At 39.9% G+C, this 20,525-nt stretch overlaps 1 protein-coding gene across 1 annotated transcript in view; it reads left to right on the top strand.

Moving 5' to 3' along the window:
- Nucleotides 1-20,525, top strand: part of NKAIN3 (sodium/potassium transporting ATPase interacting 3) — a 749,694-nt gene that overhangs the window by 642,813 nt on the left and 86,356 nt on the right. The gene's annotated exons all lie outside the window — the stretch shown is intronic.

Genomic DNA, 20,525 nt, shown 5'->3' with positions numbered 1-20,525 from the left:
GCCTGAGCTTTATGTTTCCATACTTATAAATATGGGACTACATGATAATTACTCCCTCTTACAAAAACAGAGGATTTTCATTAGTTTCCCTACAAATCTGAGAGCTTTATAATAGATGCCAATAGTGACACAGACAATTATTAGCATCAATGTTAACTTTATTTAATGTATGTTTTGTTTTCTAAGATATAGATACTCCAGCTTCATCCTGTCTAACTGAAAGGGAATTTGGGGTTAACAATTCGAAATACTTTTAGGACCTTTAGGGAAAATCTGAAATGAAAAGTATTAATTTCCACATCAGTTCCTAAAGCAAATTCCTGCTTCAGAATTACATTTATTTCTCATTCATCCTGTGCTAGAGATGTATAGGTAGAACTCCCTCTGAGACTTTATGATCTGAAAACACCAAGGAATTTATGCCACTGTAGGTTAAAAGACCAAAAACTGTTTCTTCCTAGTTGAGATTGCTTTTCAAATTTTTCTAAGACTAGCTGTATGTGACAAGAAATCTGCTACCTGGCAACTTCCTCTATCCACAGCAAAACTGAGAACCAAGAAATAAATAAAAAAAGGGTCTCTGATTATCCCAGTAAATATAAAATGAATATGAAAGTCTTTATTAAAAAAAAGTTCTTTGACCATTTGCTTAAATCCTATCAGTTTCTAATTTATTCACAGTTCCAATTATATTAATGATAAATGTCAATCACATTAAAAGGAGAAAAATAGAAAAGGGGTATGGTATAAAATATGCAGAAATTCAGTAATTCATCATATACTCTTTAGCTAAAATAACAGAGATAGAAAGCAATGTAAAAATCCACATAACAGGGCCTCCCTAGTGGTGCAGGTGGTTGAGCACAGCACTGTGAAGCTGTCCGCAGCCTCTGCAGTGTGAGTTCAATCCTGGCTGGCCAGGGAGATACCCACATGGTGTGGCAGACCTCTCCTGTCTCACCTGCTGCTCCCTTCAGCAGTATATTTCATTAGATCTGCTTGTTCTGTTCCCCACTGTGTCTCTGGTGAGTCCTGTCACAATCCTGTACATATGGCCTGTACCCCAGTTCTTGTATACATGAATAAGTAAATCTTTTTTAAAAAATCCATGTAACAGTTGTATGAGGACAGTTAAGGTACAAAAGCATATATTTAACAGAGTCTGTGGGAAATTTTATTTTGCCTCACAGAGCAACATTTTATTCATATTAGGATAAATCCAGATTATCGATGGAAACATTTTTGTGCATTAGAAGCAGAAAATCCTTACTCAGGATACTTTCATCTATCCTAAAATTCTATTAATTGTTAATTTTTTTAATTTGAATTAGATACTTTACTCTCATTTACTGGAGAATTTTTCAAATAACTGTATGGATCTTCATTGTCTATAATTGTAATAGAAACCCTTCAAATGTGGTGTTGCTGAGCCCTGTAAAATCTGAATATTATGTGGTGGCCCCATGGTCAATATGGCCTTCATAAATATTAGGTATGTAAATTTCTTCTTGGAAACCTCTCTATCCACTAGCTAAAACAATGATGGTTAGGTATTTAAAAGCTTAAAATATCAGAAATAGCAAAGACATTCCCTGAATGTTCGAAGTGGGGGCCATATGAGAAGCTCTTGGGGTTTCTAGGGGGATGAATATATTTTCAAAATGGTGAGCCCTAGTACTAGTTCTCTGGAATTTTCTCCTTTGATAAATTTTTCACCACCTCACAGTTGCTGAGTTTTCTATTCTATTAGAATTCCCTGATTTTTTTCCCTTGCAAAGATATCAAAATCCTGGGGTATTTCATGGAATAGGGAGGTGTTTTCAGAAAGCATGAACATGGCATGCTTTTTCATGGGAAGTATTTACCCTCCAACCCAATATTCACCAAAACAAGCTTGCTTCTTGGCACATCCTCAATCTGTCAATACACTACAAAGGGATATCTCTTATCTCTTGATAGCTGCAGCTTATATCAAATTGGGATATGTTGTTCCTTTCTCATTCATGGAGAAGTCAGATTTACATTTTGTTATGTAAAACTGACAATACCCAAAAAATAATACTGGTCTTGAAGTTTCTCTAGCTAGTTACCATACTAGCATTTGAGAAATTAGCTTATGAGTGAGACAGAATTAAATGATCTTTCTCAAGCCACGTTAAGGGCCAGTAGCTACTTTAATAAACCATGGTCAAGGCAAACCATGACCACTGTTTCTTCTTTCACTACACCCTTGCTGAGTGCCTGCTGTGTGAGAGGCACTATGCAGCTAACAAAGGATAAAGCAAAATAATAACTGGAGTTTGCCCACAAGGAGCTCCCAGTCCAGCTGGGAAGAGGTGTATGAACTTAACAGCCCTGAGCCAATGCTAGAGGCTTCCCTGCACAGTTAAGCCTGAATAGCACATGCTAGGCAGAGCCCTACAGTCCAGGAGGAAAGAGCGTATTCACAACTTTCCTGTCTCCCTATGTCTTCATCAAACTCTCAGTGAACATCTATTTTGAGCAAGAAGCTAGAAAAATGATAGACACACATCAAATCAAATCCAGTTGGCCCTTAAACAACACGGGTTTGAGTTGAATGTGTCCACTTACATGTGAATTTTCTTGTAAATGTATAATAAATTTAGTACAGACTATAAATGAATTTTCTTTTTAAGTTTCTTACTAATGTTTTCTTTTATCTAGTTTATGATAAGAATACAACTTATTATACAATAACATACAAAACATGTTTAATGATGGCTTATGTTATCAGTAAAGTTTCCAGTCAACAGCAGGCTTTTAGTAATTAAGTTTTGGGGAGTCAAAAGTTATACATGGATTTTCAATTGCTTGGGGTTCTGCCCCTGCTCCTGCCCCTGCATTTTTCAAAGGTCAGTCTTTGCCTTGAGACTGCTTACAAAAGAAATTTTGGTAGCTTCAGGTGGTCTACATTGCTTCCTTTGGGTTCAGCTTCTGGAAACTACTCCTGTTCTCTCCAGGATTTTGAATCTCAGGAGGCCATAGGTTGCCCTTTTCCTTTGGCCAGCAGTGGGCCACATCTTTTGTTGTTCCTCTGTATGAAAGAGAAAACTGACAATATGAACCCTATTGATCAAGACCTGAATAACAGATGCCAGAACCAAAGTCACCCATTTCATACACCAGAACAAGTCTGAAGGAACTTGGAGTTCATGTGAATGGTAGCAAGTCTACAGCTTCTAACAATCAAAAGCAATCATGACCACTACTTGCTTCAGTGATATCAACAGGCTTATTCTTGTTAATCTGTTACCACGTTTTCTGACAACACTTTATTCTTGACATCTTTCTGAGAGTGGTGTCCGGGACCTAGTTCTAAGGGTAGTATTAAATTAAAACCCAGAACAGAAAAGGAACTCATTAAAGGAACAAAAACAATGGTAGAAGCCCACCTCATACAACTCTGGCATAATTGCAGAGGTTACACAAGACTTTTTCCTGCTGCTGTTTCTAACAAACTGGGTATTATTAATTATGATTACTAACATCATCATCACCATCATCATCACCATTATCATCGTCACCATTGAAACCATGATAGCAGCATTTAAATGGTGAGAATGACTCTAGGTGTCTTTGTTGCTGTGACCTACAGAATGAAAGTATGCTCTCACATTGGTAATACCAACTCTGCCATCTTATGGAAAATACTGGAAGTACCTAAGCCTTTCATTCTACTTCAAAGGCAAGGATCTGCTGGTAAGAGAACAGAAAGACAAGAATATTACACCTCCTCTATTTCTACATGTTTTTAACCTTAACATTTTACCAGAAGAAGTCATTTAAAAACTTCCAATCTTGAACAATTCTTAAATTGCTTGCCAACCGAGATGTGTCAATCTTGATATTGCAACTTAATGTAAAAATCTTGAATGATATTTTATATCAATATGAATTTCTACTGCCCACTAACACTGTGTAGTGATTCCACTGTATATTAACTTCTTTTCTACAGATTTTTGAGCTACCAGGTGAATTATTTCAAAGAGTGCATTCCTGTTATTATGTTGGTAGCCTGTGAAAAATGAATGTCCCTTTTCTTATACAAATTGGTAACAAGACTTGTTTTCACACTTCCTCTTTACATTTTTTGTGTATATAGTACCTGTATATTATACTCATATTCTAATGTGATCAAAAAATGTTATTTAATAGGAACTGCAAACATTTTTTATGTCTATGGAAACTTTGATTCTGGGTACATTTACAATAAGTTAACAGTATAATAGACTATTCTTTTCAATTATAAATAAATCTTATGTTGAAGTAAAAACTGCTTCTGTTTTTAATATTTTTTTCTCCATTATGGTATAAATTTAATATAGAAACTTGGAAAGGGCATGCATCTTGAATGTGAATCTACAGTCTTCAGAAATCAAGGAGTTTCCTGTGACTTCATACACAAATAAAAGTTAAATCTCAGTCTACAAGATTGTAGGAAACACAGATCCTTCCCCATACAATTCTGAGCACCCCTGAGGAGGTCTCAAATGGTCCACAAATCCGTACAGGGGTTATGAGTGCAGGTCCCCACAGCCCCGCTCCAGGCTTCTCTGCATTGACTTTCTCCTAACTTCTTTCCCCTGTGGCTCATTCCAGGCAACATCTTCCCAAAGCAGAAACTGAGACGTTCTTGCTGTTTCCCAAGGAAAGCTGAAATCTCTGTACCTAATAAATTTTACTGAGATTTGATAGTCTCATGTCCAAAAAAAAAAACCTTTAAGTACATTTCAGATACCAGTGGGTAAGAGTCACTCTGAGTTCACCTTCACTGACTGGTCTCTCTTCTATCCACTCCTGTCAACTCCGGCCTGCTCTCCTTGCTGCCAAGGAGACCTGCCCATTGTTGATTTCTACATTGCTTCTGGATCAGCTTTCCAGAAATACCCTCCACCTCTGCCAGTTGCCCTTGAGACAATTTTCCTTGAGATGAACAGATGCAATTCCTTCCTTCAAGGGGTTCACATGTCTGTGTCTTGAAAGGTTATGGTTTGGAGGGCCAACTAAATATCTTACTTAAATATATGAGACTTCAGATAACAATATCTGGAGTTGTCTGATAAGTTAACTATCAGAGAAGGTGAAGGAATGTTAATCATTAACCATTTACAATTATAAAATTCCCTAAAGACAAAAGAAAATTTCCAGGACTTGGTCTCTGGCAGCCCTCAAGAGCCCACATCTTGGTAAGGAAAGGCAAATGCAGTATTTGTAAACTTGGAGCAAATAAATAAGCATATACTATATAAATTCAAATTGAGAAGTGCCACAAAACATAAACGAAAAAATGTGATAGAAAATGATGTGGCATGATGCCTTAACCTTCACATAGATGACAGGTAATACCTCTGATTTCACTGCAAGTACAAAGGCTAGAGACCAGGAAGAGGTGAACACAATGAAGGAAATGAAGAGGCCTCCATGTTTGGAATACAATGATGCAAGAGAGAGGTATGTAAAAGGCTAGGGGGTAGGAAGTAACCTGATTCAGAACCTTGTAGGTCAATGCAAGTTGCAATTTTATTCGACAGAGACCACAGGTTAAGTCTTAATTAGCAGTAAGTCAGTCAAATCATTTCCAATGCTACCTCTTTTGGTAACAAATACTAGCAAATGCTTGGAACTGCATGTATATTTAAAAAACTTACTATTTTTTTTTCCACAATGATATATTTTATTCTTTATTTTATTATTTTTTTTATAATAAATTTTATTTTTATATTCCCCCATACAATTGCAAATGCCCCATTCTGACCCCAATCCTTCCCCTCCCGCCCCCCACCCCCCAAAAAGTGTCTCTGGTTCATAGTTTTTTGTTGATTTTGATTTTCACTTTCTTATATTCATTTTCCTGGTCCCTTATTTAAGTTTTCTAGATTCCTGCTATGAGTGAGACCATCCGGTATTTTTCTTTTTCTTTTTGGCTTATTTCACTGAGCATGATCCCTTCCAGCGCCATCCATGTTGCTGCAAATTGCATGTGTTTATCTTTTTTGAATGCTGAGTAATATTCCATGGTATATATGTACCACATCTTCTTGATCCAGTCATCTATTTTTGGGCATTTGGGTTGTTTCCAAAGCTTAGCTATTGTAAACAGTGCTGCTATAAACATAGGGGTGCAGGTGCTCTTTGGAATTGATGTTTCTGTGTCCTTTGGGTAAATTCCTAGGAGTGGAATTGCTGGATCATATGGAAGCTCTATGTTTAGTAGGTCCAGAAATCTCCACACAGCTCTCCACAGTGGTTGGACCAGTTTGCACTCCCACCAACAGTGCAGGAGAGTTCCTTTGGCAGAAATTTGATTTTTCCCTGCCTTTGCCATGTTAATCCTTTAAGAATACACCTATACCACCCTGGAGCAAAGTATGTGCCTGTTCAACTCACTGTGACACATAATAATCCCTGACATTAGTCAATATGTTGGAAACGGAAATTCAATCATAAAAGACATTTTTGCTTTGAGATTATGTAAAAATGACTTCATTAAGTTTGCTCTGAAAAGGTGTTTTCCCCGAAAGTTGATGTCTCTTAAATAGTTTAAAGGGCTCTAATGAAGACCTGTAAGGACTGAAACATCAGCACTAATGATGTCTGATTCTTTCTTTGTCATTTTGGTGATGAGAACTAAAAAAGGACTGAATATCTCCTGCTAATGCAATCCTTTTAGAGTTCTCTAATTGAACAATTCCTTAAGGGACAAAGTGTCCTGTGAAATTAAAGATGCCTGAAGCAGTTTGTTTGAGCTGCGGGCATTGTTACAGAACAAATATCTTCAGAGGAAAGAGGTATGGGATGTTAAGGAGGCGGTGTCATGAGGCTAAAAACATAACCCACATTGGCCACTATTCTCTTTCTCTCCTTTGTTCTTTGGCTAAATATATGATGGCACGGTCATACACATACATCAGACAAGAATGAGGAACTCCGTGTGCTGAAGGATGTCCAAGATAGAGTAGGAGAAAGAGCGACCATGGTAATATGTCAGAGAAAAGGGGAATCATTGCATGTCATCTCAGTATTTCTCTAATTATAAGGCTATATGGCCGGAGTATAGACCATGGGAGGACACTTTTTAGATTTTCCTTTTATTTTGTTCAGGAAAACTCAAATTGATAATAAATTAAGTATCTTATTTTTTTAAACAATGCAAACATATTCTATTACATATCTGGAGGTCTGAAATACAGTCAGTTTCACAGGGGCAAATCAAAAATGTCAACAGATCTATACTCCAGCCAGACACCCAGGGAGTTTATGTTTCTGGAACTTTCTAACTTCTAGAGGTACTTTTCTTGGCTCTTGATTCCTTTCTCCCTCTTCAAAGTCAGGAATATAATATCATCAAACCTCTCTCTGCTCTCATCATCAATATCCTTGGCCTTCTGTTTAAAATATTCCTCTCCTTCATCCTTACAAAAATAATTGTGTAGCATTAATGCATTTTGATCTTAAGCCAGCAGTGCCACAAGCTTTGAGAGAAGTGTCTTACCTCTTGATTTGAACTATAACATTAGAATACTGGAGTGTACCCTTGAGGTCACTGTGACTAAGGCATTACCCAGGGAGAAGAGTAGGAACTGTGGGGTCTCCATTTCCTCCATGCCCCCAGGGAGAGTCTTTTTCAGCTGCAAACTTTGGAGAACCTACCTTTGCTTTCTACTAAGGAAGGTGGCATTTCATAGACACCCAGACTCTGTTCTCACATGGTTTCTTTGACTTGGCTGAAGCTCAGGAAAGTAAACAGCAAAAACAAGTGAACCATAAAATCAAGCCTACATCATTGGGGTGTTAACAAAGAGCAATAAATTTGTCATTTGGAATCTAAATATTGGAGGACTTTGATGATACTGTGAATTTGTACCTAACGTAGATTAATCCATAATACTAATAATGTAGTAAGGAGCATGATTGAAAAATTTGAAGGGCTATTCAAGCTTTCCAGTTGGTATTTACATTAGCACATCTCATGCTTAATGATATAAAGAGAAATAGAATTACAGATGTTTAATGCATCAGGGTTCAGTGAATCTGGAGGAAAAGCAGATGGCTTATGTAGATCCAAGAGCATTTTAATATTAAACAAATGGGTGTGGCAAAGACATATCTTGTTGCATGCTTAATTGTGAGAAGTAGGTCTTTCAAATGATTATCCTCAATATTCTTCCTGAGATCATTTAAAATGTCACAGCCTTCGGGGCAAGAGCCAGGAGGATTAAGCAAGTCCCGGAAGCCAGAGAACAGCAAAGTGAGAATTTCACACTGTGGCACACACACACATGTTCCCACGGAGACTGCTCAGCCTATGCCTGCCTTTGTTGCACTAAGTGTGGAAGTCAGGTTGTTCGCTTGCCAAACTATAAAACAAGAAAAGTTACACTGATCTAGGTTAGGAATGTCAGGAGATAGTGGAGGAAAGACAATTGAGAACATGGAAGAGAAGGCAGACGAGGGCAAGGTCAGATGAGAGGCTATAGGAGGAAATGAGACTGGTGTGACTAAGGAACTTTCAGGATGAATGATGTCTAGAGAGTATGGTAGGAAATCTTAGGTTATTTGTGACAATGCAATCACCCCCACTTCCATAGCCTTAAAAAATAGCCTTACAACAGGATAAAATTAAAATTCAACTAAAGACCCATATTATTCCTCAGTGCTTTTTGGAATTAAATTTATGAAGTTTTCTATACATGTTGCTGGGTTGACCATGGTTTTGAATTGAAAGCAAGAAAGTCTCATGTAGTTTGGGTTGAATTATTAAAAGTGAGACTATGAGCCCAATACATTTTTTCAATGCATTTGATGCTTGAGGCGATTGATAGCAGCACTTAGTGTAGACAGAAGCTATAAATTCCTACGGGATGCCAGGTTTTTGATAATTATTTAATGAAAGAGGCCACATGGAAAGTGAATGCATGAAGCAAAAGTTAAATGCTGTCAAAATTCCCTATAAAAAGGCTGTAATTTATCCCTCAGGTGCAGTACTTGTTGGTTGTACAACCAAGTTCAGCCCAATTGGGAGTTTCTCAAGATTGGACACGCAGCTCTCCATTGGCTGTTTAAGCAGCACCAACCACACCCAGGCATGATAAAGGACAAATTAAATTATACCTATGTAAAGTATGTTCTACATGAGATAGCATAGAATAATTTCAAGAGCAAATAAAATTATGTCAGAAAGTTTGACATGCTATGGAGACAAAAAAAAAAAAAAAGCAGAGGCTAGGGAGGACCAAGACAAAGTTGTAATTTCATGTAAGGAAACCAGGAAAGGCCTCATTGATAGAGTGAGGCTTAAGAAAACACTGGAAGGAAGGGCATGAGTCAAGTAGATTTCTGGGAAGAACACTTCAGATGAAGCAGTGGCAAGTGCAAGGGGTCTAAAGTGGAAGGACATCGTGTAGCGTGAGGAGGGAGGTGAGGTAGGAGCCATATCCCTGAGGCGTTGGAGCCAGCGCACGAGGTCAGCTATTGCTCTGGTAAGTCAGCAATTAGAGGGCTCCAAGCAGATGAGAAGTAATCTGACAAGATCTGAATTTCTAAACAATCACTCTGGCCCTTCTATTGAAAAGACACTATTGAGGAGCAAGGACAGAAACAGGTGACAGGTAAGAAGAAGGTAGCAGTACTCCAGGTGAGGCATGATGGCAGGCTTGACCACAGCAGTGGTAGAAACAGTAGCTAAAAGTGACAGGATTCTAGGCCTCCCTGGTGGTGTCAGGGATTAAGTCATAGCACTATGAAGTTACCTGCAGCCACTGCAGCATGAGTTTGATCCCCAGCTAGGAAGCTACCTACATGGTGCAGCAGACCTCTCCTGTCTCAACCACTGCTCCCCTCAGCAGTATATTTCAGTCAATCCATCTGTTTCCCACTCTGTCTCTAGTGAATCCTCTCTCACACACACACACACCCCCAATACCTCTGGCCTGTACTTCACTTCTTGTATGCATAAATAAATAAATAAATAAATAAATAAATAAGTGACAAGGTTCTGTCACTAGTCAGTTGAGTTAGTTGATAGAGGTGGGACCAAGTGTCACCCCTGGGCCTACTGATGAATCTTCCCACCTTGTTAAGTGAGAAAACCAGACATGATGCACCTCCTAAAGTGAGGCAGGATGAGTGCTCATCAAAGGCTAATATATACTACTTCTGTCCAAAAAATGAACCCGTATCCAATCAATGTGCAGAGCTAACTTCTGCTTTAAAGGTTGATAGCAATAGATGAGATCAGACTGGGGGACAGAGTGCAACACAGTCTGGCCCTGTTTCTCTAACAAAATGGTGGAATTTTTACAACTAAATCCTTGGGGGCGCTGGTTCAGGAAGCTTTTCTGCCTCTGGCCCCATGTTTGCACTTAAATCTGTCAGCACCTTCTGGATTTCACATCCCCAAAGTTCTCCTCTTGTCCTGACACCTCCATTTTCTGAACTTCCTTAACTCCTAGCCCCTAGGTACCTACTCTGTTCAGTGAATGTTCTATTTGGAGTTATTTTCTCTCTGTGTCCTGCTGTGAATTTATAGATGAGATTATTTGCTAGACATTTCTGAGAACCTCAAGGGCTTAAGCCTCCTTAGCCTCTGATTCTCTCTCACCTGCCCAGCGTGCAGCGTGGGAGCTAGTGAAGCATTCTACTCACGGTTGTTCCTTTTCATTCATTCAAGTCACTCTCAGAATGCCTCCGCTGCTTCAAGGGTCAAGTGCTTCTTGGTCATATTTAGATTTTGCTGCTTGTAGGACTTGTCTTGTTTGCTTTTCATTTTTTACTATTCACATAATACAACTGTCCAGTTGCTGTAGGGGTTTAGGTAGTACATCTGTGATCTGTAAGGATTTTCCATCATCCAGTTTTCTCAAAGGTGGTTTCCCTGAATTATTTTCCCCACTGTGGCAGGAGTGTGATCCCCAGCCAGAGAGCAACCCACATAGTGCAGCAGACCTCTCCTGCCTCGCCCGCTGCTCCCCTCAGCAGTGAATTTCAGTAGATCTGCCTGTTCTGCTCCCCACTCTTCTCTGATGAATTCTCTTACCCCCCGCACCCCTGGTCTACACCCCAGTTCTTGCATGCATAAATAAATCAAAATAAATCTTAAAAAAAAAGAAAGAAAGATGGTTAGATATAAGATTTGGGCTGCTGCAAAATGTCCTAGCTCCAACTGTGTGGCTTTGGGCAGGTTACAATCTCTGAGCATATGTTTCCTCATTTGCAAAATGTGGGTAATAGCAACATTAGTAATAATTTATGCTACAGAATGGATGTGCTAATTAAATGAGATGTTAATCCACTGTTTAGTGCAGGGACTTTGCAAATACTCAGCAAATAAAAATTCCCTCCCCTTGTTTCTTTAATCTGTAAGTAGGAGGCAAAATTCTTTAGATTAGATATGGGGAAATTAAGATAATAGTTGCCCAATGGCAAATTAAAAGTCATGCCTTTGAAATTTTATATATATATATATATATATACCTTTATACCTTTGTATTATCAGAACAAAGAGTGATAATGCAAAGTTATAAAATGTTAACAGTTGGGTGATCTAGATGAAAAATAAATGAGAATTCTCTGTACAATATTTGCAACTTTTCTGTAAGACTAAAATTATTCAAAACAAAAAGATTTTTTTTTAAAAAGTTTCTATTGTGAAAGACAAATCCTAAGGAAGAACAAAATTAAAAGCTAGATTTTGGAACTCAGACATATTAAAATGGCCCATGGCAGAGGCAGGCAAGGTTCACAGAATTCTCGAGGCTCTAATTAAAAGTGACGAGACCTGAGTTGGTGATACCTTGACACACATTTGTTAGTGTATCATCCATTCATTTTTGAAAGTACAGTTCAACAGAAGGGCACCATTTGTGTGATTTCCAAGAGGCCCTGAGGTGCTACATTGTTTATCAGACCTTTCTGTCACAAAGCACAAGTATAAGCTTCGTTGTCATTCCAGAGTAGAACGAGTAGACACACATCTAAGCCAACCTGTAAATAACTGGTTTAGGATAATGCCTTCCAGAAAATTACATATTGTGGTTACATTATCACCTCTTGAAATGCCTTTATTCATGTAAAGTAGAAGTCTATAAACCTTAACCATGCTATTTTAATTGTACCATTTTAACATCCAAATGATTCAGCCCTCCTTAATTAAACAGGCACATCAATTCTTTATTTCTAGCAAAGAATGAGCACATAGAAGACAGAAAATGTGTACATGTGCAAAATGTACGTATTATATAAATATGTACAAAAATGTACATATGCACAAAAATAAAATGTGAATTAATAATCCCATTGTACTTATGTGTAATATATACTCATATCTACTTATAAGTTTATATATAATTATGTAATAAAAATAAGCCCTTAGGAAACAATTATGTGATATATAATTATTATATATAAATATATAAAATTATGAAATACATAATCCCTTAGGAAACAATTTAAAAATTACGAGAATTAATAAATGGTTCCGTAAAAAAAAAAAGAATAGGTAGGAAAGCACAAGCAAAAATCCATGAATGCCAATTTCCACCACCACCACCAAAAAAACATGTTAAATGTTTTACAAGATAAGCTATTTTGATGAGTTCAACTGATGTATGTTTAAAACTTTCCACTTAAGAAAGTAAATTATTTTATGTCCTTGAGAAGTAGCAATAGACAATGAAATAACTAAGAAAAATTCTAATGAAAAATATATGAGACAATATTACAAAATTAAGAGAGATTTTAAAAGGTATTGTATATTGCTATATGTAAAAAGCTAAACAGTGTAAAGATGTCAGTTTTTCTCAAATTAACATGTGAGCTTAAGGGATTCCCTTAAAAATCAATGTTGCAGAAGGAAAAGATTTTGAGGACTCAATTATATAATCCTCAAATTCATTTAACATGTAATAAGTAAGGATATCTCAACAAATGTAAAAGAAAACAAATACCAGATAACTGGCCTACCACTAACATACATTACAAAGGTATCATAATTAACATAGTATTACTATCTTAATAATAAGCAGAAATTAATGTAACAAAATAATAGTGTTTACACTAATTTCATATTGTAAATGTTTGGGAGGAAATGATTATTTGATAATTATACTAGAAAAACAGGTTGTAAATATGAAACAAAGAATTAGCAGACTACTCCCAGAAGCACTAAACAGACACTTCTCCAAAGAAGCCGCACATGAGGCCAATAGGCATGTGAGAAATGCTCATTATTACTTATCATCAGGGAAAGGCAAATTAAACCACAATGAGATGGTGCCTGACACCTGTAAGAATGGCTTGTATCAAAAAAGTCCAGAAACAACAAGTGTTGGCTAGGTTGTGAAGAAAAAGGAACTCTGACAACTGTTGGTAGGAATGTAGAGTGGTCCAGCCTCTAAGGAAAAGAATAGGAAGGTTTCTCAAAATATTGAAAATAAATATGCCATATGACCCAGCAATCCCACTCTTAGGTATTTACCTGAAGAATGCAAAAACACTAATTTGCAGGGATATATGCATACCTTTTTTTAATTGCAGTTCTATTTATAATATTCAAGCCGTGGACACAACTTAAGTGCCCAATAACAGATGAGTAGAATAAGCAAATGTGGTTTACACAGACAATGAAATATTGCTCAGCTATTAAAAAAAAATGAAGTCTTGCCATTTGTGACAAGATGGATGGAACTAGGGGGGGTCATGGTGAGCAAAATAAGTCAGAAGGAGAAAGACAAATAGTGAATGATTTCACTTGTGTGAAATATAAAGAAACAAAACAAAGGGTCAGACAAAACTAACCCTGAACAATTGAAGCTACCAGATGGAGAGTGGGAAATGTGCAGAGATTGAATAGGGCCCAGTGGACTATGGCAGAGGATTGTGGGAGGCTTGACAGTAGGTGTAGTGTGATAACATACAGCTGAAGTGGTGCGAGCCTATACCTCTGAATCCTATGCAGTGTTGTAGACCAACATAACTGCAATAAAAAAGAACATACGTTAAAAAAATAATTCAGGACCTCCCTGGTAGAGCAGGGATTAAAGACAGCACTATCAAACTATCACCAAGCACTGCAGCACTGGCTGGATCCGTGGCCACTAGGGAGCTAACCACATATGGCGCGGCAGACCTCTCCTGCCTTGTCCCCTGCTCCCCTCAGCAGTGTATTTTGGTCAGTCTGCCTGTTCTGTTCCCCACTCTGTCTCTGGTGAATCCTCTCACCCCCCTCACATCTGGCCTATACCCCAGTTCTTGTATGCATAAATAAATAAATAAATAAATAAATCATTAAACTTCCTATAAGCAAGCAAAATAAAACTGCATTGGAGATCATAGCAAACACAAGACCAAAATAAAGCCTCTTACCACTTCCCCCTGAACTGAATTTTCACAGCAAACACTGGGCAGGACAGTCTTGTCTGCACGTGGGGACAGGGCTTTGGTACACTCGCCACAAGGCAGCAGACCTTACACAGTTGCAGCCAAGCTTGGGACTGGAGTATGTGACCTTGCAATTCAGTGAATCACATAGTCAGGGAGACTACCAGAAAGACCCAGAAATTTGTTTAGGAAAAAAAAAAAAAAAACTCATCTTGAATGTGAAATTCTCTGTAGGAAGATATGAGAGAGCAGGCAGAGAGAAGGTACAAAGTAGAGTGGTTGATGACCCATAGTGATTCCAACACAGGGGGCTCTACAGGGGGTCTGCAACCTGAGCTTTGGTGAAAGAGAAGTTAAAGTGTCAACCTGTGCTGACTTTAAAGTAACCTTCCTCCGTCCTCCGTGCCCAGGCAGGCAAATGCTGGCAGCTTTTACCAACGGACTTTCAGGCATTAAAATTAAAATAAGTCTGTGTAAGTTGACAGAATACCTTGGAGAAAGAGCAACATGTCCTGACCTGAACACAAAGCAAGCCACATTCTGACTCTCCCTGTTGGTGGAAACCTGTTCACACTCTCTTCGATTTAGTTCCTATTTCTAGGTTTCCATTATTCAGTTGCCATGCTGCTCTTGTATTTTCAGCTTTTCCCTGCATCCTTTGGCTTGAATCTCACTGCCCCACTTCGAACCACAGCAAGTAGAATTCCTACTCTGGCTGAACTTTTGTCCGACCTCCCACTCTGTCCAATCCCGACCATAGAGGTAGACTGGGCCATCCAGTCCTCCCAAAGGACAAAGGTCCAGCCAGCTAGGATGGCCACATGTGTAGCAATATGAAAATGTGCTTTTGTTCCAGCTAGATGGACACAAATTGAATCTGCAACTACATGAAACTATACCTAGGATGTAAAAGGTCTTTTTTTTATTTCAATTTTTATCTATCATCACTGTTAGCCTTTAAACTCTTTACTTTAAAATTTGTTTGATATGTCTGTTTCCCTCAGAATTGGAGCCAATCACCATCTTTAATTATACCAAAAGATTTGCCTATATTGTTAGTTCCTTTGTCCCTAGGTGGAGACTAGTAAAAAAAGAATGAAGTCATTTACATCCTCTGACTATAGAAGATAAAATGTAAATGTTCATCTTCACTTCAATGTATTTTCCAAAATTGAAGGCGAAAGGATAATTTTAACTACTGGCAAAGTAAAATTACTATTCTGACTGTGCAAAAACTTTTATTGTACTAATGTAACTTTAAAAAATGATTAAATTTCTTTGGATTTTCAAAGAGTATGAAAGAAAAGGAAAGTATCTGCTCTAGATTAAAGACCTTGAAAGACAATTTTAAAGGGTATAAAGTACTCAGAGCATGAACAGAAATTGTCATGACTAAGAGATTGCATGATTTGCCCAACATTACACAGTTGGGGAATGACAGAGACGGGTCTCAATCCTGGGTGTTCTGCCTGCAGGAACGCTTTTCATACTTATCCTGCTGGAAAGCTGGAAGAAAGAGAAAACATATAAACTGGACAAGAAAGAATTGTGATTTTTAATTTGCAAACAGTTCAATATAGTCCTGGTATCATGAGGGTCACCTAAAGCAAATACCATTTAGATTTCATTAATGGAAATATGGAGTTGTCACATAGCCCCCTGCCATCATCCAAATGCCCCTCCATTTGGAATTCTCTAATTCTCTCAAACCCTTGCATTTCTCCCACAAAAATTTCCAGGATGAATTCACTTGAATGTTGAACTATAGCAAAAAATGTTAATATTGTAAGTTTCTAAAGACATCCTCTATTACAAAACCTACTAGTCAGGTTTATGATCAATTATAATAAATTTCACAGAATTAGAAACCTGAAAACATGCCAAATTTATGCAAAACAAAATAAATGTATGCAAAAATGAAAAAGTTCATTAAAAACAATCATTATACATTTTTCCTTACATTTTTTTAAAGGTTTACTTTTATTCATGCATACAAGAACTGGGGTGCAGGCCACAGGGGTAGGGGGTGAGAGGACTCACCAGACACAGACCAGGAAGCAGAAGAGACAGATCCACTGAAACACACTGCTGAGGGGAGCAGCAGGAGAGACTGGAGAGGTCTGCTGCGCCATGTGGGTCGCCTCCTTGGCCAGGGATCGAACTCATGCTGCAGTGGCTGCTGACAGCTTGATAGCACTGACCTTAACCCCTGTGCCACCAGGGAGGCCCCAATTTCTCCTTAAATTTAAAAGGGAAACTCTGATAAAACCGAGTGCTTAAACTTGAGAAACTTTAATCTGTAAGAAGAAAATACAAAGCATGTCAATGTTTGTTTAAAGCACTTCTCATCCCCTTAAGTTGCTTCTAGATGTTTGAGGAATACTTCTCGATGGATTTGGTACCCACCCTGCAGTTCTCCCAGAGGCATCTCTCCTTCAATGAGGCTCTGGTTCTTTACACATCCAGGAAACACTACGCTAACCTAGAAGTTGCCCACAGTTTACAGCAGAGGAAAAAGGACTGGAATTTTGTATGTGGTCTACAACCTTACCTAGCCTTAATATACGCCCCCAGTTTTTCCTTTTTATCATATCCCTCAAGGCCTTCTCATAGATCAGAGTAAGAAACACCTAGTATTTGCTAAAAATCTATGATGATACAATAATTTGTGTTTAAATAAATATAATAATTGTACTATTAAATGCTGTTTAGGTTTCTGGCAACCTCCAAAAGTCTGCTATTCTGAATGGTTGACTATAAACACAACTGGTTAAACATTAGATTAGTTGGTTCTCTCCTGACACCTAGTGTTCTTGATATGTTACTGCAAAACATTTCCATTAACTTTAAGCTATTGGACTGAAGATATATGGAATAAAAACTTTATTCATTTTAGAAATCAATTTGTTAAGTGGAATAATATTACAAGTTAATTAATAACTAAGTAACAGTTCCTAAGGATCAAATGCCTTTTCCTCTCCATTCTTCCCATCTGTGAGAAGTGTATTTTTCTTGCTATTCTAATGGTAAAACCTGGCATGTATTTAGGGCTCTTCCATTATTCAGAGAAGGGAGGAGAAATAAGGGATCACTCATTGAGGTCCTACTTTGTGCCACCTACTGGGTTTGAATACTTTAGTTTGAGTTATCACTCTGATTCTGGAAGCTATAGGACGTTCCGAACATGGAAACTAAGCCTGACAAGGTATTGAGATGACACAGTCAGCATCCCTTCATTAAACATTTTGTTCCAGGCCACAAGTTATATAAACCATGGGCACTCAGAAATACCTGGCCACATGAGTGGTAGGGCCTGTGCTCTAGTTCCACCATTTCCATTCTATGTGAGATGTTCCAGGCGGGCAAGAGAATAGGGAAAGCCGGAAGTAAGAACTTAGGCAATTGTTCTCCAAAATTCCCTTAGACACCAAAATCGGCTGGAGGCTGGGGAAGGATACACACTAGCTATCTCTGACATCTAGAAAGCAAGCCTCAAACTTTCACGATCCTTTCCTCCTTTTGTTCTTTCTCCATTTTCCTTCTCCTAATCACACTTTGTCTTTTAACCTCTGCTTTTTCCTATCCATAAAGAAATCTGCATCATTGACACTCAAAGTGGGGTCTGTGGAATGGCAGGGTCAACATCAGTCAGGAGCTGGTAGGGAGGCAGGTCCTCTAGCCCAACAAGACCTACTGCATCAGAATCAGCATTTTAGCAGGATCCCCAGGTGATTTCTATGCACATAAAAGATTGAAAAGCACTGTTGTAGTCCAGAAGCAGTGGCAAATCAGTCAGTTGACAAACCAAGCCCACTAGTAGCTGACTGGAGCCATGAACTGGCTGGTAGCAAGAGTCCTGGAACTCATAAGGGATTACTTCCTGAGCATGGTATGTATGTGGCACCCATATTTTGCATTCAGAAACAAAGCTCCTTATACTTCTAAGTATTTCTTTCTCTTATGTAGCAGTTGTTCCTGATCCTCCTACTGAGTTAGGCAGAATGACTAGTAACTCAGGCCAAGTGGAGCACCTGCTCTAGACCTTAGCTGTCAGGGTCCCCACATTTTGGAGTAACCTCCTTCAGTTGTCTAATTCTCTATACAGTGCCTGGGACTGGTCAGGCCAGGCAATCTGGGCTAGGGCTCTCACAACCGGCCCTGGCCCTGGTCACAGGAAGCACCTACTTCAACATCTCTTAAGTGCCCCACCAGTAGTGACGAGTCAGGACTGGCAGAGCCATGTGGGCAACGCACTGTGAACCTAATCACACCGGGATGGGTCCTGACTGCCAGCTCTCCTTCAAGGTGCTATCCAATAGTACTCCATTCCTGGGGTCAGCCACACACCACGGGCATCTCGAGGATTCTGAATGGTTGACTACAAACAGAAGTCTGTGGGACTGGCCCAGGTCCTGGTTGGACTCCAGTTCCAGGAAGGTCACCTGAAAACACTATTTCTTTCACAGTATTGTATAAGATTGGGCAGCCAGAATAGTCTTGGCATACATATTTTAAGTGCCTCTCATGATGGGCACAGGGCAAGTTCAGGGAGCTGAATCACTGATTCCCCACTTACCCTTGGGTTTGAGCCACATCTATAGACTTGTGTACTGGCTTTTACCCACCCGACTTCTAGCCACAGCGTCAGCAGCTCTGGTTTACAGCAGGTGAAGTCAGTGGGGTGGCAATATCCGTGTTTTAGCTTCCATGCCTTTGATCAGCGTCACCCAAGGTGGTCACTCCACTCCTTCCACAGGATCCAAAGATGTGTCAGGTGGCTACTATCTCCTCTTAGGGCTTTCTTCACTGTTGCACAGAAACATCAACAGGCACTTCTGTGTCCTCTCTTGTTTCTACTCAGTTATGTAAGGCTGCCGTGGGCCAGGTCTGAAATAAGAGATTCATTGCTGGGGGCTGCTCACTTGCAGTCAGCCCCTTTGCCCAGTGTTCCTGTGGGTAGTAGCATGTAGGATGGGATGGGATGGGATGGGATGGGATGGGGATAGGATGGGATGGGATGGGATGGGGATGGGATGGGGATGGGATGGGGATGGGATGGGATGGGATGGGATGGGGATGGGGATGGGGATGGGATGGGATGGGATGGGATGGGATGGGATGGGGATGGGATGGGATGGGATGGGATGGGATGGGATGGGATGGGATGGGATGGGATGGGGATGGGATGGGATGGGATGGGATGGGATGGGATGGGATGGGATGGGATGGGATGGGATGGGATGGGATGGGATGGGATGGGGATAGGATGGGGATGGGATGGGGATGGGATGAGATGAGATGGGATGGGATGGGATGGGATGGGATGGGATGGGGGTGGGATGGGAATGGGATGGGATGGGATGGGATGGGATGGGGATGGGGATGGGATGGGATGGGATGGGATGGGATGGGGATAGGATGGGGATGGGATGAGATGAGATGGGATGGGATGGGATGGGATGGGATGGGGTGGGATGGGGGTGGGATGGGATGGGATGGGATGGGGATGGGGATGGGGATGGGGATGGGGTGGGATGGGATGGGATGGGATGGGGATGGGATGGGATGGGATGGGGTGGGATGGGGATGGGGATGGGGATGGGGATGGGATGGGATGGGATGGGGTGGGATGGGATGGGATGGGATGGGGATGGGGATGGGGATGGGGGTGGGATGGGATGGGATGGGATGGGGATGGGATGGGATGGGGATGGGGTGGGATGGGGATGGGGATGGGATGGGAATGGGATGGGATGGAATGGGAATGGGGATGGGGATGAGATGGGGATGGGGTGGAATGGGATGGGATGGGAATGGGGATGGGGATGGCATGGGATGGGATGGGATGGGATGGGATGGGATGGGAATGGGGATAGGATGGGGATGGGGTGAGATGGGGATGGGGTGGGATGGGATGGGATGGGATGGGGGCTAAAAGTGTTTCTGGCATCAAGACTTCAAAGAAATACATGGTTGGAAAAACAGAAAACTTAAGTAGAAAACAAATGATGGCTCACATTTTCTTGCACTAGTTTTCATCATCAGTAAAGCACAATGAGAACCTTTGGGAGCAATTAGAAGCCAATATTCACGTGCAGAAGGATGGATGGTGCAGTGTCATGTGTAAT

Source organism: Talpa occidentalis, unplaced genomic scaffold, assembly GCF_014898055.3.
Source record: "Talpa occidentalis isolate TD23 unplaced genomic scaffold, MPIMG_talOcc4v2.1, whole genome shotgun sequence".
NCBI classification, from domain to species: Eukaryota; Metazoa; Chordata; class Mammalia; order Eulipotyphla; family Talpidae; genus Talpa; species Talpa occidentalis.
This window is presented reverse-complemented; position numbering and strand designations above follow the sequence as displayed.